The 24,197-nt window shown below is 49.4% G+C and overlaps 1 protein-coding gene across 2 annotated transcripts in view; it reads right to left on the minus strand.

Moving 5' to 3' along the window:
- LOC137656888 (S1 RNA-binding domain-containing protein 1) overlaps positions 1-23,703 on the minus strand; it is a 242,456-nt gene extending 218,753 nt beyond the window's left edge. The window contains exon 1 of one of the 2 annotated variants that reach the window (XM_068391267.1): positions 23,573-23,703. The gene's annotated coding sequence lies outside the window, so the exon portion shown is untranslated. Of the gene's footprint in view, positions 1-14,152; positions 14,174-23,572 lie in introns of those variants that run through there. The other variant, XM_068391268.1, reaches the window with a different exon arrangement.
- Positions 23,704-24,197: the final 494 nt, after the last annotated feature.

Here is a 24,197-nt window from a genome sequence, read left to right on the forward strand (position 1 = left end):
ATAAATTCATTGGAAAATATGTTAGCGTCAAATGTTGTAAGCAAGTTAAGGAGTCATTTTTCACGCTATGGTATACCAGACATTGTAGTAAGTGACTGTGGCTCACAATTTGCATCAAGTGAATTTCAAACTTTTGTAAAGAAATGGTCATTTAAACATGTAAAATCATCCCCTTACCACCACCAGTCAAATGGCAAAGCTGAAAATGCAGTAAAAATAATGAAACAGTTGTTCACAAAATCAAAGGAGGATGGCCATGATCCTTTATTAGCACTTCTTGAATGGAGAAACACTCCAACTGAGGGATTTAACTCTTCACCTGCTCAAAGATTTTTTGGTAGAAGAACTAAAAGTCAATTACCTATAACAGAAAATTTACTTAAACCCAAGATTGTTGATGGGGTACCAGAAGTTCAAACTAAAAAATTGGTTAGGCAAGCTAAATATTATAACAGATCATGTAAGAATTTAGTCTCATTAAAACCAGGTGATGTCATCCATGTACAACCAGTTCCAGGAAAAAAGGAATGGAAGAAAGGTAAGGTAATAAAAGAGGTTGCAAAAAGGAAATACAAAATAGAAGTAGAAGGCAAAGTATATTTTAGAAATCGTAAATTTTGGAGAAAGACATCAGAGACAGTAACTGATAATTATATCGATTCTGATATTGAACTTGAAACTGATGTAAATACGAATGATGTTGGAACTAAATCTTTAATAATTCCTGAAGCTGATAACTTAGAATCACAAAGAACCAGAAGTGGTCGTGTTGTAAGGAAACCCAATATCTTGAGGATTATTTGTAATAAATTTAAAGAGCCAATTAGGTATGTAGGATTAAATGTATGTTGCAGGGACCATTTATGTAGAAGAAAAGTTCTTTCAAGATTTTGTTGTGAAAATGTAAAAGAAGGGAGATGTAACAATATGTGAATGTTGTGGTCAGGAATCCGTATGTAATCAGTGTATGAATATTGTTGGTACGCTGTCTAAGTTTGTAAATGATATCTGTTGTTTATGTTTGGGTAAGTCACGTGACCACACAGTCTTCCGCATTCTCCCCCGCTCTACACATGTTGGCTCGGCAATGCTGTATAACTTGCTGTTTAACTTGTATAATAAACTAAGGTTAATTACCCTCAGCTTATCAATCAGAACCCATAACAGGCAGCAAGGTCTCCCATCCCCGGAGGCTCTTCCTGGGGAGACTCGTAGACATGCCCCAAGGGTCCAACTGGATCCTGTCGGATCCTTGCGGAAGACAGGGCCTCAGGATCCCTCCTAGGAGGGGAACAGGACCCCAGCGATGAAGGATGTAAGGCTTCGGCCCCTCCGCACGATAGGACCCTCAGGAAGAGGCGGGGATTCTCCCTATGGAGTGAAGGGGGAGAGGACCGGGTCTTCCGACCCTCCTGGGGATGGGCAAAGCTCATCCGCAGGGGAGGGGAGACGGAGTCTGAGGAGGGCTCATCGCCTGCGTAAGACTCGCGAAGGGACAGGATAGTCCTTGGGGAAGATACCATGCCAGGGATTCCTCTCACCCCCTTCAGGGGGCGAGGAAGCTGCTACTGATCAGTGACCCCAGTCAGAAGGCACAGGCTCATCGCCTGTATGAGCGCTCTGACGACGGCATCCCACCAGGGATGCCGACCAATACTAGCGCTGACAGGAAGTCCCTCTGGAGGGAAGAGGATCGTTCGATCCTCTGGGGGAGATGACACATGAGGGTTCGCCTGTAGAGAATCTGCAGTGAAGGGAGAAGAGACCTTTGACCTGTCTGGAAAACCCCCCCCCCCTCCGGAGAGGGCGCTGCTCCGCGCTGCGGGGGAGGGAAACGCGGAGGTGGCCTGACTGCCATAAGCTCTGATGTAAACAGGGCGCGGTCGTGTCGGAGAACGGTGCGCCGATCATGCTGACGATCGCGCGAAAAGCACAGATCTGGGTAGCATGTGAATAAAGCATGCGTAGCAGAATAACCGCGCCCGCATGAACGAACCCCGCGTCTCCGCGGGTATGAAAATCGCTGGCGCTTGCGCGTAAAAGATCGTGTGCGAGGGAAACCATCCCACACGCGAACGATCTCGGCGAAAAAAGATCACCGGTGCTAGCGCCGTCGGTGATTGCATGTGGGGAACCATCCCACGCGCGGAAGAATAACGCTGAAGAAACGCTGACGATCTTTAGTGCTTACGCGAGTACAAAGATCGTCGGCGCTAGCGGGAGAGAAAACCGTAGGAGACAGTGGGCGGGGACCCATAGTGCCTGCGTGCGAATGATCTCCAACTATGTAAGACAATCGTCGGCGATTCGCGCGAGCCCGGACGATCTTCGACGCTCACGCGTAAGCGACAATTGTTGGAGCTCGCACGCGAGAGAAGATAGTCGACGGTCACGAGCGGGAACCTCGGTGCCCGCGCGCGGACGATCTACGACGATCGCGAGCGGACGATCCGTGAGATGATTGCTTGAGCCTCAATGGTCGCGCGCGGGAAACTATCCCGCGAACGGAACGATCTTCGGCGCTCACGCGTACTGTGAAGATCGTCGGCGCTCGCGCGCCTAGCGCCGAATCCGAAGATCGGCGGCGAACGACCGTCGGCGATCGCGTGCGGAGAACCGCGCGCGGATGGCCTCGTTGCCGTGCGCGGGAAACCATCCCGCGCACAGAACGATCATCGGAGCCTAAGCGTACTAAGAAGATCGTTGGCGCTTCCGCTTAGCGCCGGATCAGAAGATCGCCGGCTAACGGCCTTCGATGATCGCGTGCGGAAAACTATCCCGCGCACAGACCGATCCTCGGCGCTTACGCACACTAAGAAGATCGTAAGCGCTTGCGCGCCTAGCGCTGGATCCGAAGATCACCGGCTAACGACCATTGCCGGATTGACGATCGCGAGCGGAAGGGCCTTGAAGGTCGCGCAAGGGAAACTATCCCGCGTGCGGGCGATCATCAACGCTTACGCGTTAGCGCAAACAGAAGATAGTCGGCTAACGACCCTCGACGATCGCGAGATCGCGCGCGGGATGGTTTCCCGCGCGCGGGCGATCATCAACGCTTACGCGTTAGCGCGAACAGAAGATCGTCGGCTAACGATCATCGACGATGGCGCGTCCCTCGACGATTGTGAGATCGCGCGCGGGCGATCATCAACGCTCACGCGTTGGCGCGAACAGAAGATCGTCGGCTAAATCATCGACGACCACGACGTCGCGGGCGGGAAATAATCCCGCACGCGGGCGGTCTTCAGCGCTTATGCGTGAGTGAAGATCGTAGGCTCCTGCACAACAGAAGATCGTCGGAAATGGTTGAAGGATCGCTAACTCGTAAATCAGGAACTGGGATGTGTCCCTAAAAGGGAGAGCATCCCCTGAAGAGGACCAGGAGGTCTACTTCATTGCCGACGATCAACTGAAGGACTGCTAAATACTCCGAGGAGTGGTCTCTGTGAGGTACCTTTCCTGCGAACGGGAGAGGTGGCCTTCGTAGAAGAGACTTAGAGATACCGAAGGCTGAACTGCTGGTGAGCGCCAGTGCGCTATCTCAGGAACTCCAACAATGTTCGCAAATGCGCAGGGAACGTTGGTAGCAGCCTAACTGAATACTGGAACAAGGTGTCTCTAAGGCAGTCTCAGGAACAGCAGGAACAGCAGGAACACCAATCGAGCGCTAGCGCGTAAGGGAACATTGGCGCGCAGGTGATACCTGGTACTTAAGGGACTTACTCAAGGTGTGAGAAAGTCTCTCCTGCCCCGAAGGGAGGAGCCCGTTAGATAACGAGGGCGTGGGCGCCCAAGGCGCGTCTGCAGTCAGGAACGGATGCAGCAGGCAACAGGAACACAGAGGGACGAGAGACCAAGGGTCTAACGTAGCCTGAGTAGCTAGGCCCCGAGGGGATAGTTGCAAGACCCCGAAGGGTCAATGCAACGAGAAACAGAAGTTCCTCCGTCACTAAACACCGAAGTGTAGAAGTGACTAAAGTTATGAGAGCCCGAGGGAACTGCGTAACTAAGATCCGAGACCTTGAAGGGTCAGGGAAAAAGAGAAACCGAAGTTTCCCTGACACTAACACCAAAGCGCTAGTGACAAAACAGCAAGCTGTTGACAACAGGAACAATCCTCCGAAGAGGAGTCTCTATGAGTGGTCTCTCTCGCGAACGAGAGAGGTAAGCACTTCGTAGAAGAGACTGGTGAAGGAGCCCCGAAAGGCCATGAGATCAGCAGACGTAAACAGGAACCATCCTCTGAAGAGGAGTCTCTGTGAGTGTCCTCTCACGTGAACGGGAGGGGACACTTCGTAGAAGTGACAAAAGGAGCGATCCTCCGAGGAGGAGCCCTTAGTGCGGCCTCCCTCGCGAACGAGAGAGGGCCAGACTGATCCTGCAGCTGCTCAGCCCCTTGAGCGTAGCTACAAAAGCGACCGCTCAGCCCCGAGAGCATAGTCGCTAGTACCATGGTCTAGCCTTGCAACCGCTCAGCCCCTTGAGCAAGTCACAAGGGCGGTCACTCAGCCCGAAGAGCATAACCGCCAAGGACCAGGGGAAAAGTAAAAGGGAAGTTAATTAACTACCCTGGAGGCAAACCTCCTTATCATTCTAGGATGCAATGAAGAGCTGGCAGCAATCACGGGGGAACTTCTAAGAAAAGGAAACGCCCCTGATGAATGCCTTGAGAGACGACGGCGAAGCCGACTCCCCAGGATAAACAGGACAGCTCTGCTTCGAAGGCACACACAACAGGCATGAAGAAACAGCATCGTAAACTGGAAAATAAAACAGAATAATTATTTAACAGAAATTCCCCCGGGTGAAACTCCGAGGGAAAGAACATAAGAACGAAAGAAGGTATGCGCCCCCCCCCCCACCATGCCCAGGTGCGGGGGGGGGGGGGGGGGGGGGGGGGAACGTTAACAAAACAGAATTATAACAAGATAATTATGCAACTGACTTTGAATGTTCCAAGGATCACCAACCCCCGAAGGGACGTGAGCCCTGAGCTGAAAAGTTAAAACATAATTATATTTGTAAAAATAATTGAGACAAATAAGACGAAATAGCGACTCGGTTCTGAGAAGCTATTGTAGGCGTAGTACAGAGTAAGAGGTGAACGACCTCAAGAGAAGGGCCGGTCTCCACGAAAGGCAACCATGGTGGCCTAGAAGTGAAAGGCCGTGATCACGAAAAGATCGTGGTGGCTTAAGCCGGCGAAACTCTAGTAGACGTACACAACACACACCGCACAACACCAAAAGCAAAGGAAACTTACTATTTTCTATGCACAAAAATATATATAAACATCAGTAATGTTTAAATATATTAAGTATAAGAAAAATGACAAATTCGAAGATAATTTGTATTTTTCCTAACCATACAAACCTTAGCTATTTACAAAGGGTTATTACTTTTAGCGTAGCTGAAATGGCGAGCCATTAGAATTTAACGAGGGTGTATTACCCCCGCGCTAGTTAGCGGGGGGGTAGGGGAGTGGTAGCTAGCTACCCCTCCTCCCCCTCACACACAGGTGAATACTCACTTTCACTTAGAGGTAGGACTTGTCTTGGGGGACAGGGCTGGCGGGCAAATATGTGTAAATAGCTAAGGTTTGTATGGTTAGGAAAAATACAAATTATCTTCGAATTTGTCATTTGTTCCGTAACCGAAATACAAACCACGCTATTTACAAAGGGTGACTTATCCCTTAGGAAGGGTGGAAAGTCCCCAGCCATACTGGCTTTGGCTTTACCCGGGGACTCAGAATCCGAGTGAGTCGCACTCGAGAAAAGGAGTCCCTGCACCTCACAAGTTCCTTGCACCGCAAGGAACCATGTGGCCTACGTAAGCTTGTGTGTGAAGGAAGAAGTGTGACCCGTCCTAGGCAGTTGACCTGGAGTTCCAGAAGGAACTCTGGGTTAGGACGTTCCCAATACCACCTCGTCAGGGTATGGGGGACGCGACAGTATTGACTCAATACTCGGAACACAAGGAAGCATGGTTTACCTGCAGAGGTTCGAGGTCAGCTATGCAGAGACCAGGATGCTGCTTCCCCGTAGAGGGGATGATGAAGAAAGAAGTAAGGGCCAGACATACTTCTTTCGTTCATGCAGACTAAAACCTGATAACAATGCCCTCAACCTTCTGCTACCTGTCCAAAAAGGAGCCTGAGGTTAGACCAGCTGTTGTGTAGCCACCACAGAGCGATAGAAAACGTATCGAGACTCCTGTGGGTCACGCCCTGCAGGAAGCGGGCTGCGAAGGTCATCAGACGCTTCCAGACTCCAGCTTGTAGCACCTGCGTCACAGAGTAGTATTACTCGAAGGCGAGGGACGTTGCGATGTATCCAACATCGTGCTGTAGGGCGACGTGACGGGGGAGGGTCTGAAGACAGGTCGAGATGAATGTCCTTGAGTCCGGGCTGAAGAGGTATACTGGTGACTCTCCCCCCATGTCCTCCTTGTGTTCCCAAATCGGCTGCAACTGAGGCCAAACTGCAGCTGTTCCCAGCGCTAACCTCTCGATTCCTGTACTGGCAAGAAAGAGAAGGTCTTGGGACATCAGACACAGAATGGAGACTCAAAATCTTGAATGAATCGGACCGAAGGGTCGGGACCCTCAGATTCTGAGTCTAGCCAACAACTCAGGAGCGAGCCTGAATGTTGCCTTCCCCTCTTCCTTAGAAAGGGGGGGGAGTAGTAAGAGACCAAGAAGATTGCTTACACACTGGCCGTGGCCAGAGTGAGCAGAAGACCCAAGGCGGAATACAATCCGAGGCCTGTCATAAAAGGGTCTTGAGAAGATCTCTTAAAGGACTAAAAGTCCGAGCCATGCTCCAAGTTGGAGGTCTTCCTCCGACTAGGGCAGGGACGATCGTAGCTTCGCATGAGCGAGGATAGATCCAGCGGGCAGGAAAAAGTTATTCCTTTAAGCCTGAAGGTCAGGGAAAGGCTGAGCGACAGGCTTCATTGCCAAGAGCGGAAGGAGTTTCCTCCCGCCGAAAGGCAATAAGACCGTTATTGCTGGAGAAGAGGCCTCACGGGAAGAGGTATATCTCCCACGGCACCAACCACCTTAGACTCTTCACTTTGCCTGGGAGACCCCTGTGGATGACTATCGCAGATGACGCGACCTCCGTACCGCGACTGTAGCGGGTTGTCTCTTCTAGAGGAGGAAGCGTAGTGTCTCCAGGCATGAAGCCGAAGCGACGTCCCGGTTCGGGAGAGATGTCGCAGTGTGGTTGCTTGAGTAGTCTGCGCCGTGGGAGAAGCTCTCCCGGGAGTTCCGTCAGGGGAAGCAGAGGGTCCAGAAACCGTTCTGCGCATAGTCCCAGTGGAGCTCTCCCATTGAAAGGTTGACAGACAGCCTGGTTTTGTTGAGACCCATTGTCCGCAGACAAAAAGGAGGGAAGACGCAGGCGTCGAAGTTGTCCCACCATCACCGGAATGCATCTTGCCAGAGTCTCGGGGTCTGAGACTGGGGGGAAAACTAGCGGAAGCTTGAGGTTCCAAGCTGTCGCGATCAGGTCCCCCAGACCAGCACTTGCTGGTTACCCAAGGTCAAAAGACCCTTAGGTACACTCTCTCTATGAGGCTCTGCTCGGATAGTCTGAGAGAAACATTCCCCTGCCTGGAATGAGAGAGCCGATGGTGGAATTGAGAGAATCTCAATCATCCCGGTATCTCTACTGCAAGATGTGAAGGTGTGAAAATGCGTCCCCTGCTGGTTAGCATGAAGTCGACACGCAACGGGGCGACTTGGCAGGAGCGGTAGGATCTGAAGAGGGGCCAGACTAAGGCCCTTAAGCCTGCCTGAATGATGGAGAGGTATCCTTCAGGTCTTGACCATAGGCCTGGACCGGAACATGCCCCCCCCCCCTTTCCTTTGACGAGTCCGAGAACCGCATCAAGAATGTGGGGAAAGGACGAGAATATCCACTACCATCAAGAGGCTCCATAGGTCAACACCCATTGCAGGTTTAATAGTTCCGCTGGTCCCATAGGGCCAGGGAGTCCGGTTAAACATTGCCTGAAGCCACCGGAACTTGGATCGCCCCACATGGAACTTATCCTGAGGCGACCGTTCGGACTATAAACGGGTCAATGAGGAAAGAAGAACTAGGAAACGTTTCAAGGTAGGGCTGAAAACTCTGCTTGACTGAGAACAGGTACTGCGACTCTCCTCAGTCTTGCCACAGTCAACCGAAAGGAAGGCTCGGAGGATGTGGTAACAGAATCTGGCGTCCCCAGGTGGTCACCCATCCAAGTACCGACGTTGCTTAACCTCGCTGGACGGACGAGAAGCGGGGTTTCCAACGTGGTAAGGCGGTTGACTCAATATCATGGCCAGATACTCCAGATGTTGAGGCAGAGGAAGAGAAGGCTCCAAGCAAAATACCATGAGCCCACACTCATGGTCAGCATTCGGAAGCTTTTCCCGGCGCTGAAGAAGGTCGAAACCCGAGCCTACCGGAGTTGACCAGCCCTCCAAACAGCAGAGGAGGCGGAAGTCTGCACCTGAGCGGCCAAGAGGAAGGCAGGGAGAGTTCTCTGGGGAAACAAACCTGCTATGCCACGGCGGGATAGCCACACTGCATCATAAGCAGGAATACTTGCAGTTTAGGCTGAATTCGACGAGCACCCTGGAAGATGGATGGAATGGAAACTGAAAGTACCCGTCCTTCCGATCCAGGGTTAAAGGAGTCCTGTCGCCTCGTTACCAGTCTGATCGATTCTGCTGGTCTACGCTGGCCAAAGTTTGTTCGACAAACTTGATCAGGGCTGAGAGGTCGACTATGGACATCCCCTCTCAGATCCTTCCTTACAAGAAAGGATCGACTGAGGGGGCCGGGGGTGAAGCCGTCGATGATCCTAAGGAAGACCTTCGCCTAAGGTATGGATCATTCTGCCCAACCGGGCAACTCTGCTGATGCTATGGCATAGAGGTTCAGAGACACTGAATTCGCTGACAGAGACGGCAGGCGCGATATCCTTGGCTACTCACAGAGATTGTGCGGGAATGGGCATCGGGAAGCTGTCATTCGGATGAGTAACCTTAAGCATCCTCCCAGCGAAAAAACCTGCAATCCTAGAGTTCGTGAACTCCTTTTAGGACTATGCCCCCCCGGGGGAGTCTCCCGTGCCATCTGTTCCTGACAGGAGGAAACTGCAATTGGACACCTTGTCCCAGTTGTCGTAGCCGATAACTTAGGCCGACGTGGTTGAAAGAAAAGGGAGCTGGAGCCCTGCAGAGTCTGGAAGAAAGCGCCTTGGAGGAGTGAAACCGGAAGTCGATTTACTCCGCACAGCAGATGTTTAAGTCTCTGTCCTTGGGCAAAGACAAAACTCTTCTCAAGGATGGAAGGGTGTCTGAGGTCGTTGACCTCCACAGATGAGACACCCGAAGGAAGCCTTCAGTCAGTGCGTCCAGATGGTACAACATCGAGCTTGTCCGCAAGTAGATACTTAACGACGAAAGGCCAAGGTGCCTGAGCTCGAGAGGAGGAAAGTACCCTTGATCTTCCTGTAGCTTCCTTGAACCAAACCTCGGGCCGTAACCGAGGAGGGAAAGAACCTGGTAAGCTCCCAGAGGAAGAGGTAAGCAGTCACCCCTTGTCCGATGGAGAAATCTTTAACGGAAAGCCCCCCCGCCAAAAATCCTTCCAGGGCGGGAGAAGGAGAGAGTACTCGTGCAGGAGAGGGGACCCTCGAGACCGACCTCTTGGGAACCAACTTCGCCCTGGGGGAAGTCACCACGAAGTACACTCCTCTCTTTCTCTTCAGCGTAGGAGAGACAGCCGCTGGTTTGTTACCCTGGCCGGTGAGTGCTGGTTTCATAACCCTCATTAACGCCCGTGCCAGCGGATCAAACCATGTCTGCTGCTCCAAGGACACAGAGTCCGAAATCCTCGCTAAGGTGAAAGGGATCGGGCGATCCTTTGGAGAGGACACGACGGTTCCTGCCTGAAAAGAAGGTGGGAAGAATGCTGTACTGACCTGTCTTCGTCCTGCACTACCAACCTGTGCTTGGATGGAGGTGATCCCGAGTGCCGCCTAGGAGCACGCGTCCCTGCTGCTACCACCGGCTGTGGAATTCGCCGCGAACTATGGTCGCGCGAGGGCGAACGGTCGCGCAAAGGCGAATGGTCGCGCGGGCGCACAGGCGAGTGGTCGCGCGGGCGCGCAGGCGAGCGGTCGCGAGGGCGCGCAGGCGAGCGATCGCGCGGGCGCGCAGGCGAGCGATCGCGCGGGCGAGCGATCGCGCTGGCGCGCAGGCGAGCGATCGCGCGGGCGCGCAGGCGAATGGGCGTGACGGCGAGGGATCGTGCTGCCGCGTAGGTGAAGAAGATCGCTGGCGGTAAGCGATGGCGAGCAGCATGTGTAGGTGAATGATCGCGTGATAGGGTGCGATGGTGATCAGCATCCGCAAGAGGGCGAGCGTTCAGGGTTGTGCGATGAGGAGCAGCATGCGTAAGCGGGCAATCGTGCAGGGTTGTGCGATGGCGAGCAGCATGCGCAGGTGAATGATCGCGTGAAAGGGTGCGATGGTGATCAGCATCTGCAGGAGGGCGATCGTTCAGGGTTGTGCGATGAGGAGCAGCATGCGTAAGCGGGCAATCGTTCAGGGTTGTGCGATGGCGAGCAGCATGCGCAGGTGAATGATCACGTGAAAGGGTGCGATGGTGATCAGCATCTGCAGGAGGGCGATCGTTCAGGGTTGTGCGATGAGGAGCAGCATGCGTAAGCGGGCAATCGTTCAGGGTTGTGCGATGGCGAGCAGCATGCGCAGGTGAATGATCGCGTGAAAGGGTGCGATGGTGATCAGCATCCGCAAGAGGGCGATCGTTCAGGGTTGTGCGATGAGGAGCAGCATGCGTAAGCGGGCAATCGTTCAGGGTTGTGCGATGGCGATCAGCATCCGCAGTTGAGGGTCGCGCGATGGCGATCAGCATCCGCAGTTGAGGGTCGCGCGATGGCGATCAGCATCCGCAGTTGAGGGTCGCGCGATGGCGATCAGCATCTGCAGTTGAGGGTCGCGCGATGGCGATCAGCATCTGCAGTTGAGGGTCGCGCGATGGCGATCAGCATCCGCAGTTGAGGGTCGCGCGATGGCGATCAGCATCCGCAGTTGAGGGTCGCGCGATGGCGATCAGCATCCGCAGTTGAGGGTCGCGCGATGGCGATCAGCATCTGCAGTTGAGGGTCGCGCGATGGCGATCAGCATCCGCAGTTGAGCTAGTAGCTGGCGAACCATGTTCCTTCAGAAGTGTTGGAGAACGTTGGCGTGCCAGCTGTAACACACATGGGCGATCCGGAGATCGCTGGCGAGCTGATGATCGCTGACGAGCTGACGATCGCTGGCGAGCTGATGATCGCTGACGAGCTGATGATCGCTGACGAGCAGAAGGCTACGCGTGGAAGCCTGCGCAAAGAAGAGTCCTTGACCCCGACCTGAACCGAAGTTCTAGATCGCGAGGGCGAACGTGGGCGCACAGGGCACGTAACAGGAACCGCAGGGAAGATCATCTTGAAAGCGCTGACGAACAGGAGAGCGCTGACGAACAGAAGGGCGCGCAGGGAAACCCTGACACGCAAGGGAAGAACCCCCGTGGGGGCAACCCTTTGCCCCGAAGGGATCGTTGTCCGCCGGGAGACTGATGTCCGTCGGAAGACCGCTGTCCGTCGGGAAGACCGTTGTCCGTCGGGAAGACCGTTGCCCGTCGGGAGACGAGATTAGACTGCTGTCCATCTGCACCAAGACGGAAGATCGAGAAAAAGAAGTTGTAGGCTGCAAACGGAGATTCAAAAAGGCGCCTCAAGCACCCTTATAGGGAGATGAGAGGCCCTTACGACGAGGCGGACGGAGGGCCTTACGGCGAGGGAGGCCAACAGCAACAGCAACAGAAGAAACCTCCGAAGAGGAGTCTCTATGAGTGTACTCTCTCGCGAACGACAGAGAAACACTTCGTGGAAGAGACTGGTCAGCCAGTGACCTAAAAGGGGCAATCCTCCGAAGAGGAGCCCCTGCAGTTGCCCAGCCCCTTGAGCGAAACTGCAGGTGCGACCGCTCAGCACCAAGAGCATAGTCGCACGAAAAAAAGGCAAGAGAAGAACCCCCCAAAAGAGGAAAAGCTCAAGCCTGGACAGGAAAAAACTTCCCTCGGAAGGAAAGTTATCCGCCCAAGGAGGCAAGCCTCCTGACTGTTCTAAAATGAACTGGAGAGCTGTCCGTCGACACGGGAGTACTACCAGTAGAAGGAGACACGCCCCTGACGACAATACAAGGGGGGAGGCAGCAACAGCCGAATCCCCAGGACTCAACCAGACAGCTCACACCGTTGCTATATTACAGAAACGAACTAGATCGGTAACTGTAAAAAAATAAAACAAATAATATTAGTACACATTCATTCCCCCGGGAAGGCTCCGAAGAGGAATCCCGAGGAAAAGGAACAAGAATTACACAACAGGCACGTGCCCTCACAACCACTTACACTCGCGGAAGGAGAGCTGTAACCAAAACAGAATTATAACAATTATAATTATGTAACTATGTAATTATGTAATTTAAAAAAAGAATGAACACTAAAGAAAAAAACGAAAACCCCGAAAGGAATCGTTCTACAAGCTGAAAAATTAACAACTACAATTAGATTCATAAACTAATTGAGACAAAATGTACGGCGTAGCAACCCCACCCACACGGGAAGGAAGCTACAAGGGCGTAGTAAAACATAGTAAAAGGGTGAACGACCTCAAGAGAGAGAGAGAGAGAAAGACCGAAGTCAAACTCGATCGCAACCCATAAAATTAGGCCGTGGTGGCCTAACTGCCGAGGCCTCCACGTAGATATCGTACACTACACACACACATCTGAAAAGGAAACTTACTTATTTCTATACTCAAATATATATACAAACATGAAAACATGTTTACATATATATTGAGTAAAAGAAAAGTAAGCGATTAAGTAAAGACAAAACAGACAATGGCTGCCAAGCGAGGACCAAGACAGAGACGTCTGTCACAGTCCGAGCCAAAAGTGAAAAGTGAGTATTCACCTGTGTGTGAGGGGGAGGAGGGGTAGCTAGCTACCACTCCCCTACCCCCCCGCTAACTAGCGCGGGGGTAATACACCCTCGTTAAATTCTAATGGCTCGCCATTTCAGCTACGCTAAAAGTAATAACCCTTTGTAAATAGCGTGGTTTGTATTTCGGTTACGGAACAAAGGTAAGTTAAAAGACAAAACAATAATGGCCGTCAAGTGAGGATAGGAGCGGAGACCTCCAATCACTATCCGAGCCAAAAGTAAAGTGGAGTATTCTCCGGTGTGTGTGAGGGGGAGGGGTAGCTAGCTACCCCTCCCTAGCCCCCCCGCTAACTAGCAGTGGGGTAGGAAACCCTCGTTAAAACTTTATGGCTCGTCATCGGCTGCGCCGAAGTAATCACCCCATGTAAATAGCGGGGTTTGTATTTCAGTTACGGAACAAATATGATACTTTAATTTCTAGCCAAATACATGAACCTTATATTTTTCCAAATTGCTATCTTGTGTTCTATGCATTTCTGACCATGATAATTGGGGCAAACCACCAGTTCCTGAGTTTTTGGACCCCCTTAAGTAAAGACAATTATGGGGGACCCCAGTGGTTAACCGGGGTTTTTTGGGTGGGGAAATGTCATAAATGAGTGATTTACAGCAATAATAATGGTCATAAATGCAAAATAAGCCCACAATAACCAGTTAGAAAAATATATGGTTCATGTTCATGGTTGAAAATAGGCCAAAACGTGATTATTAACCTTGGAGATTTGTAAAAGGGTACAGAACCTAACAAACCCACCTAACCTAACCTAGTAGTTCCCAGGTCACAACCCCTAGCTAGGGGGCAAGCCTCCGGGAACCCCCTTCCCAGATCACAACCGCTAGCCAGGGGCAACCCCTCCGGACGTCCCCCCTTCCCAGGTCACAACCGCTAGCCAGACAAACTCCCCGAACCTCCCTTCCCAGATAACAACCATTAGCCCGGGGGCAAGCCCCCGGAACCCCCTTCCCAGGTCACAACCGCTAACTGGACAAACCCCTTCCCAGATCACAAACTAAAAGTAATTCACAAATAAAACCTTCCATTATGAAAAAGTTAATCACAACTAATTCTTTACCTTATGATTGACACCGTCGCCTTTTTTGTTTTCTTGGCAATCTTTACAAAATTTTGCAGTATAAAATGTTCTGGCCTTCCCTCAAAATTAAATCAGAATCAGACCTTTGAGGACTTATTTTGCTGTCATTTTCTAATTACATATGAGTAACAATAGCATTTCCATCAAAATCAATTGCTGACATAAACAAAATTACACTAAATTTCGAAATAGATTGATGTTCACTCTGAGACATCTTAACGAGATGGTGGTTAACTTAAAACTGAAGGCGAAGATGGGAAAAAAATGGCTGTTGTAGAACAACATCCGGGAACTTATGAAGAAGTACTTGTAAGCTGTTAATTGGTTTAAAAAACCACCTGACAAATATGTCATTGTAAATGCACAGAAAGCTCTGCAATCCATGGGAAAAAAACGCATGCTCAATAAATCCCCTTCAGTCTCTCAGATGTAAACAATGGACTTAAGAGTGAGAAACATACTTCACATTTTAATAGACCGATACTTAAGTTATTATGCCCCGGCCCCTATTAAACATATATAGAAAAATACCAAACTAGCCTACGCTCGTCTATTTCTCATAGGGAATTACAGTATCGCTAGTAATTAAAGTATCATATATTAACCAAACAAAGATACTAGCGAAGGCAATAAACAGACAGGGGTGAAAATAAAACAAACAGACAAGGGTGAAAACAAAGATATTGGCGAAGGCAATAAACAGACAGGGGTGAAAATATAAAGATTTTGGCGAAGGCAACAAACAGACATGGGTGAAAACAAAGATATTGGCGAAGGCAATAAACAGGCAGGGGTGAAAATATAAAGATTTTGGCGAAGGCAACAAACAGACAGGGGTGAAAACAAAGATATTGGCAAAGGCAATAAATAGACAGGGGTGAAAATATAAAGATTTTGGCGAAGGCAAAAAACAGACAACGGTGAAAACAAAGATATTGGCTAAGGCAACAAACAGACAAGGGTGAAAACAAAGATATTGGCAAAGGCAATAAACAGACAGGGGTGAAAATATGTTATTTTCATTAGTAAAATAAATTTTTGAATATACTTACCCGATGATCATATAGCTGTCAGCTCTGCTGCCCGACAGAAAAAACCTACGGGCGGAATACGCCAGCGATCGCTATACAGGTGGGGGTGTACATCAACAGCGCCATCTGTCGAGCAGGTACTCAAGTACTCGATGTCAACACAGAACCAATTTTCGCCTCGGTCCACTGGGTCTCTATTGGGGAGGAAGGGTGGGTCCTTTAATTTATGATCATCGGGTAAGTATATTCAAAAATTTATTTTACTAATGAAAATAACATTTTTCAATATTAAACTTACCCGATGATCATATAGCTGATTTACACCCAGGGGGGTGGGTAGAGACCAGCATATATGTTAACATTAAGAGCTAAGTATTCCGTATTTCATTTTAGCAGTTATTCAAACATAAAATTAATAAGTACCTGGTAAGGAAGTCGACTTGAACAATTACTCTGCCTTTTTAAGTACGTCTTCCTTACTGAGCCTCGCGATCCTCACAGGATGCTGAGCGACTCCTAGGAGCTGAAGTATGAGGGGCTGCAACCCATACTAAAGGACCTCATCAAAACCTCTAATCTAGGCGCTTCTCAAGAAAGAATTTGACCACCCGCCAAATCAACCAGGATGCGAAAGGCTTCTTAGCCTTCCGGACAACCCAAAGAACAACAATAAAAAGCATTTCAAGAGAAAGATTAAAAAAGGTTATGGGATTATGGGAATGTAGTGGCTGAGCCCTCACCCACTACTGCACTCGCTGCTACGAATGGTCCCAGGGTGTAGCAGTTCTCGTAAAGAGACTGGACATCTTTAAGGTAAAATGATGCGAACACTGACTTGCTTCTCCAATAGGTTGCATCCATTACACTCTGCAGAGATCTGTTTTGTTTGAAGGCCACTGAAGTTGCGACAGCTCTAACTTCGTGTCCTTACCTTCAGCAAAGCATGGTCCTCCTCATTCAGATGGGAATGAGCTTCTCGAATTAAAAGTCTGATATAATAAGAAACTGCATTCTTCGACATTGGTAAAGAAGGTTTCTTAATGGCGCACCATAAAGCTTCTGATTGACCACGTAATGGCTTAGTCCGTTTCAAATAGTACTTAAGAGCTCTTACCGGGCATAGTACTCTTTCTTGTTCATTTCCAACCAAATTGGCAAGGCTTGGAATATCGAACGATTTGGGCCAAGGACGAGAAGGAAGTTCGTTTTTGGCTAAGAAACCAAGCTGTAAGGAACATGTAGCCATTTCAGATGTAAATCCAATGTTCCTGCTGAAGGCGTGTATCTCACTGACTCTTTTAGCTGTTGCTAAGCAGACGAGGAAAAGAGTTTTCAACGTGAGATCTTTTAAAGAGGCTGATTGAAGTGGTTCGAACCTTGCTGACATAAGGAACCTTAGTACCACGTCTAAGTTCCAACCTGGTGTGGCCAACCGACGCTCCTTCGAGGTCTCAAAAGACTTAAGGAGGTCCTGTAGATCTTTGTTGTTGGAAAGATCTAAGCCTCTGTGACGGAAGACTGCTGCCAACATGCTTCTGTAACCCTTGATCATGGGAGCTGAAAGGGATCTTTCCTTCCTTAGGTATAAAAGGAAGTCAGCTATCTGAGTTACAGAGGTACTGGTTGAGGATACTGATTTGGACTTGCACCAGCTTCGGAAGACTTCCCACTTCGACTGGTAGACTTTGAGAGTGGATGTCCTCCTAGCTCTAGCAATCGCTCTGGCTGCCTCCTTCGAAAAGCCTCTAGCTCTCGAGAGTCTTTCGATAGTCTGAAGGCAGTCAGACGAAGAGCGTGGAGGCTTGGGTGTACCTTCTTTACATGCGGCTGACGCAGATGGTCCACTCTTAGAGGAAGTGTTCTGGGAACGTCTACTAGCCATTGCAGTACCTCGGTGAACCATTCTCTCGCGGGCCAGAGGGGAGCAACCAACGTCAACCTTGTCCCTTCGTGAGAGGCGAACTTCTGCAGTACTCTGTTGACAATCTTGAACGGGGGGAACGCATAAAGGTCTAGATGGGACCAATCCAGAAGAAAGGCATCTATGTGAATTGCTGCTGGGTCCGGAATCGGTGAACAATAAATTGGGAGCCTCTTGGTCATCGAGGTTGCGAACAGATCTATGGTGGGTTGGCCCCACAATGCCCATAGTCTGTTGCATACATTCTTGTGAAGGGTCCACTCTGTTGGGATGATTTGACCCTTCCGGCTGAGGCGGTCTGCCATGACATTCATGTCGCCTTGAATGAACCTCGTTACAAGGGATATGTTTCGATCTCTTGACCAGGTGAGGAGGTCCCTTGCGATCTCGTACAACATCCTCGAATGAGTCCCTCCTTGCTTGGAGATGTACGCCAGGGCTGTGGTGTTGTCGGAGTTCACCTCCACCACCTTGCCTAGAAGGAGGGACTTGAAGCTTCTCAAGGCCAGATGAACTGCCAGTAGCTCCTTGCAGTTGATGTGTAACTCGCTTTGAACCGCATTCCACGTGCCCGAGCATTCTCGACCGTCCAACGTCGCACCCCAGCCCGTGTCCGATGCGTCCGAGAAGAGAAGGTGGTCGGGGGTCTGAACAGCCAGTGGCAGACCCTCCCTGAGAAGAATGTTGTTCTTCCACCAAGTCAGTGACGACTTCATCTTCTCGGAAATAGGAACCGAGACCGCTTCTAGCGTCTTGTCCTTTCTCCAGTGAGCAGCTAAGTGAAATTGAAGGGGGCGGAGGTGGAGTCTCCCTAACGCGATGAACTGGTCCAGTGATGAAAGCGTCCCTATCAGACTCATCCACTGTCTGACTGAACATCGGTCCTTCTTCAGCATGGACTGGATGCATTCTTGGGCTTGACAGATTCTGGGGGCCGACGGAAAAGCCCGAAAAGCTTGACTCTGAATCTCCATTCCTAGGTATACTATAGTTTGGGATGTGACGAGTTGGGACTTTTCTATATTGACCAGGAGACCCAATTCCTTGGTCAGATCTAGAGTCCACTGTAGATTCTCCAGACAGCGACGACTTGACGCAGCTCTTAAAAGCCAGTCGTCCAAATAGAGGGAGGCTCTGATGTTTGCTAAATGCAGGAATTTGGCAATATTCCTCATCAGTTTGGTAAAAACTAGAGGTGCCGTGCTTAGGCCAAAGCACAGGGCTTGGAACTGGTAGACAACCTTCCCGAAAACAAACCTTAGAAAAGGTTGGAAATCTGGGTGGATGGGGACGTGAAAGTAAGCGTCCTTTAGGTCTAACGAGACCATCCAGTCTTCCTTCCTGACCGATGCTAGAACCGACTTTGTCGTCTCCATGGTGAACGTCTGCTTTGTGACAAAGACATTCAGAGAGCTGATGTCTAGCACCGGTCTCCACCCTCCTGTCTTCTTCGGCACTAAGAAGAGGCGGTTGTAGAAGCCCGGGGATTGATGGTCCCGGACTATGACTACCGCTCCCTTTTGTAGTAAGAGAGACACCTCTTGCCACTAGTCTCTTGTCCTCCTCTCTGTACCTGGGAGAGAGGTCGATGGGAGTTGTTGCTAGAGGGGGCTTGCGTAAGAATGGAATCTTGTACCCCTCCCTGAGTAACTTCACAGACTGTGCGTCTGCTCCCCTGTTCTCCCAGGCCTGCCAGTAGTTCTTGAGCCTGGCTCCCACTGCTGTCTGAAGAAGGTGGCAGTCAGACTCTGCCTCTAGAGGACTTGGAACCCTTCTTCTTACTCCCACGTTGACTTCCGGCACGAGTACCTCCTCTGCTGGAGGCTCTGCCACGAAAGGGCGGAATGAACCTTGACGCTGGAGTGTCCATCCTGGGTCTAGGTACGGAGGGCAAAGGGGTGGTTTTGCGTGCAGAAGACGCCACCAAGTCATGTGTGTCTTTCTGGATCAAGGAGGCAGCAATCTCCTTAATCAACTCTTCAGGGAAGAGACACTTCGAGAGTGGAGCAAACATAAGCTCCGACTTTTGACATGGGGTGACTCCAGCTGACAAGAAGGAGCAAAGGTGATCTCGCTTCTTGAGAACCCCAGACACGAAAGAAGCCGCAAGCTCACTAGAACCATCCCGTATGGCTTTGTCCATGCAGGACATGATGAGCATGGAAGTTTCCTTATCAGAAGGGGAGGTCTTCCTGCTCAACGCTCCCAAACACCAGTCCAAGAAGTTAAAGACCTCGAATGCGCGGAAAACTCCCTTCATAAGATGGTCCATATCCGAAGGAGTCCAGCAAATCTTGGAGCGTCTCATAGCCAGCCTGCGGGGAGAGTCTACCAGACTTGAGAAGTCGCCCTGGGCAGAGGCAGGAACTCCCAAGCCGAGAACTTCTCCCGTGGCATACCAGACGCTAGATCTGGAAGCAAGCTTGACCGGGGGAAACATGAAGGATGTCTTCCCAAGTTGCTTCTTGGACTGCAACCATTCTCCCAGTACCCTTAAAGCTCTCTTGGACGAGCGAGCGAGTACGAGCTTCGTAAAGGCAGGTGCTGCTGACTGCATGCCTAAAGCGAACTCAGAGGGAGGCGAGCGTGGTGCTGCAGACACAAACTGGTCCGGATATAAATCCTTGAACAGCGCAAGCACTTTCCTAAAGTCTAAGGAGGGAGGCGTAGTCTTGGGTTCTTCGATGTCCGAGTGTTGGTCGTCAAGATGTGCAGCTTCGTCATCATCAGAGATACCATCGTCTGAATGTTGAGGAGGAAGAGGCAACGGAGTGGGCTGGACGGCTGAGTCCGGCAGCACGGGTGCATGCGTGGCTGCACTGGACCCAACATCATGCCACTGTTGGTCAGTCTGAGAACTGGCAACAACCAAAGCTGAGTGGGTGCGCAAAGAGTCTACTCCCGACTGTGGAAGGATAGCGGAGACCACCGTGGGTAGCGGAGGCTGACGCACCGCGTCAAAACACGGCAGCCTAACTCCACCCTCCTGTTGTTGTGGTAGCTCACGCACGGCAACGGAGGGTTCCGTGCGTCTGTGAACGTCAGCATGCGTCTGGCAGGGTCGACTGCGCATGGGTGGAGGAGCTCTCACAGCCGGAGTGTGGGAGCAGGCAGCCTCAGCGTCTGCTGGGCGCACAACCGTGGCAGGTTGTAGGTTAACGGGTGCAGCGTCAACCTTCTCCGCAGCCGGAGTGTGGGGGCAGGCAGCCTCAGCGTCTGCTGGGCGCACAACCGTGGCAGGTTGTAGGCTCACGGGTGCAGCGTCAACCTTCTCCGCACGAAACTCCTGCATAACCGCAGCTAACTGAGTCTGCATAGACTGCAGTAAAGACCACTTAGGGTCTACAAAAGCGGCAACAGACGGAGTTACTGTCCGTTGTGACTGAGGGTCTAAAACAGCGGGTGCGGCAACAGACGGAGTTATTGCCTGTTGCGGTACCACTTTGCCTCTCTTAGGAGGTGTGCAGTCGTCGGAGGACTGCAGCGAGTCCGAACTGACCCAGTGGCTACACCTGGGCCGTTGGACTAGCTCGGAAGGGACCTTACGTTTAAGAGGCCGTGAGACCTTGGTCCATCGTTTCTGTCGAGAAACCTCTTCCGCAGACGAGGAATGAATGGGCTCACTCGTCTTCTTGTGGGTGGGACGATCTAGGTAAGATACGTCCGAAACCACGGAGGGTACGTCTGTACGCTGATTAAAGCCTGTCGAACCCTTTGGTCGTACGACATTGCTTCTCCCCTGGGCTTGGGAGCTTGCAAGAGGTCCCGGACTGGGAGGACGACAGGCACGAACAGACGCACCCTCATGCGTAACACTGACACTTTTCACTGCACTGACACTCACTTCACTTCCCACTGCACTTTTACCTTTCAACTCTCTGACGTCAGCCATGAGTTGATTGCGGTCATTCGCCAATGACTCGACTCTCTCACCTAGAGCCTGAATGGCACGCATCATATCTGCCATTGAAGGTTGATGAGAGCTAGCAGGGGGGTCGGGTGCAACCACTACAGGGGAAGGAATAGGTTGAGGGACATGGGGAGAGGAAAAATCAATTGAGCGAGACGAACTCCTCCTGATCCTATCCTTCTCTAGCCTACGTGCATATTTCAGGAATTCTTGAAACCCGAATTCCGAAAGCCCAGCGCATTCCTCACATCGATCTTCCAATTGACAGGCTTTACCCCTACAATTGGAACAAACGGTGTGCGGATCGATAGAGGCCTTCGGAAGACGCCTTGAACAGTCCCTAGCGCTACATTTCCTGTACTTGGGGACTTGAGAAGGGTCAGACATCTTGAATTAGTCAAAGGGGGAAATTCAAAATCTATCCAAGTCGTCAACAAATAATCCAAAATCCAAAAAAGAATGCAAGGAAGTATTGAAGATAACTTCTGCACAGCGATAGCTAATAACCAGAAATGAATACTTCACCAAATAACGTGAAAATCAATCCAGAAAACAAGAGCGTATTCAGTAGGTCTTGCCGGTGGCACGACAGAGAGAAAATTGGTTCTGTGTTGACATCGAGTACTTGAGTACCTGCTCGACAGATGGCGCTGTTGATGTACACCCCCACCTGTATAGCGATCGCTGGCGTATTCCGCCCGTAGGTTTTTTCTGTCGGGCAGCAGAGCTGACAGCTATATGATCATCGGGTAAGTTTAATATTGAAAAATAAAGATTTTGGCGAGGGCAACAAACAGACATGGGTGAAAACAAAGATATTGGCGAAGGCAATAAATAGACAGGGGTGAAAATATGAAGATTTTGGCGAAGGCAACAAACAGACAGGGGTGAAAACAAAGATATTGGCGAAGGCAATAAATAGACAGGGGTGAAAATATAAAGATTTGGGAGAAGGTAACAAACAGACAAGGGTGAAAACAAAGATATTGGCGAAGGCAACAAACAGACAAGGGTGAAAATACAAAGATATTGGCGAAGGCAATAAACAGACAGGGGTGAAAATATAAAGATTTTGGCGAAGGCAACAAACAGACAGGGGTGAAAACAAAGATATTGGCAAAGGCAATAAATAGACAGGGGTGAAAATATAAAGATTTTGGCGAAGGAAACAAAAAGACAGGGGTGAAAATATAAAGATTTTGTAGAAGGAAACAAATAGACAGGGGTGAAAATATAAAGATTTTGGGGAAGGCAACAAACAGACAAGGGTGAAAACAAAGATATTGGCGAAGGCAATAAACAGACGGGTGAAAATATAAAGATTTTGGCGAAGGAAATAAACAGACAGGGGTGAAAATATAAAGATTTTGGCGAAGGAAATAAACAGACGGGTGAAAACAAAGATATTGGCAAAGGCAATAGACAGACAGGGGTGAAAATATAAAAATTTTGGTGAAGACAACAAACAGACAAGGGTGAAAACATAGCCTTCGCAAAATTTTGGCAAAGGCAACAGATAGGGCTGAAAACATACCCTTTGCAAAATCTTTGATTTTGGCAAATGCAACAAACATACAGGAGTGAAAACATAAAGATTTTGGTGAAGGCCACAAACAGACAAGGGTGAATACATACCCTTCGCAAAATATTCAATTTTGGCAAGGGCAATGAAGCCGGTGTGACGGTCTGAACAATCCCCCGGTCTCAGAATTCTCCTTGATAATCTGCGCATGCGCGAACATTACCGTTTGCCAGTGCATACGAGGTTGACGTTTTATTTTCCTGTAATGTTAGCGTGCGCAGCTCAACATTACTGCTTGCCAGTACATACGAGCTTGATGTTTTATTTTCATGCGAGCGAAGCGAGCTAATGGCGGAAAAGAACCATTATACAATGTCAAGGAGAATTCTGAGACCGGGGGATCGTTCAGACCGTCACACCGGTACAGAGGTAAAGTAAAAGCCCGTACTAGCCTCAAAATCCTAACACTGGCCTGAACTGGCATAACCAGCAATACTCTAGCCTTGATAATATCGGAACCTGGCAATTTTTTCCTCATTCATCATTAAACTTAGATTCGTTCTCCTGCCATACAATAGGCTGGCACTGTGGTACACATAATATCTATGAACAGTACTACCTAACCTAATATTTGTTAGAGCTTTTAAGCTGTAGTGTCTGACAGGTTTTGAAATAACTGGCCTCTGCCTATCATGTTAGGCAACAGGAGGCTTCAAAAGTCCGATTCAGAATAATACCACAGAATTATTACAGGATCTACATTGGAGATAAGCAGATAAAAAACTAAATTAATCCAATCGTACGGTTGAATAGTATACTCCTTTACTAGGGTACCCTACAGTTAACTAGCCTTAGTGTATAAATTTCCTGCAGTTTGTCTAATCTACCGTAAGCTACGTTACCACAAAGAGGCAATTATGTGAAATGCAACACTATTTTTGTATAAATAAATTAAACATGCTCTGTTATACGACTGAACTATTAAACTCATTACTAAATTCAAACAAGGACATACCACTGTTTTGTTGACATTTACAATTGTTGCATTTGTGCTGTTTGGACGATGCGGTTATCGGCGAATTCTATTGAACATAACAAAACTGCATTTAGATCAGCTGATAATATATCACGTTTATGGTGTTTAATATATAAAGTTAATTAGCAAACTAAAAATTCTTTAGTCTAATTTGCTCTGTGATACAGAAAAAGTCACATAGATTGAACCTTTAATTGTTTTTCTTAATTATATCATCAGAAGACAGAAAACTTATTACTAACTCTTTCTGTAAGAAACGAAACTGGCTGTTGTGTAAAAGGTGTTCTTAAAAAGTAAATTACTTATCTACTATAATATAATCGCAGAAATTTATTCATATATACTACTCAAAATTAATTGATGATATATGAAACTATTAGGTAGACGTTCGATATGGAACAAGTTTGCTTACGTTAGCAGATAAAGAGCAAACGCTTATAAAACATTGTTCTGGTAAGCATTGCCAGTAGAAGGCGAAATTAGGAAAAAAAATGTTCATTTAAACCATCGACAATATTGTGTGATGTGCACAATGCTTTACGTTTTCGTAACAATGCTATCATGTTACCTACGTTCAATTCATTATTCTCATGAAAAATGTTTG

The sequence above is a fragment of the Palaemon carinicauda genome, chromosome 17, assembly GCF_036898095.1.
Source record: "Palaemon carinicauda isolate YSFRI2023 chromosome 17, ASM3689809v2, whole genome shotgun sequence".
NCBI lineage: Eukaryota > Metazoa > Arthropoda > Malacostraca > Decapoda > Palaemonidae > Palaemon > Palaemon carinicauda.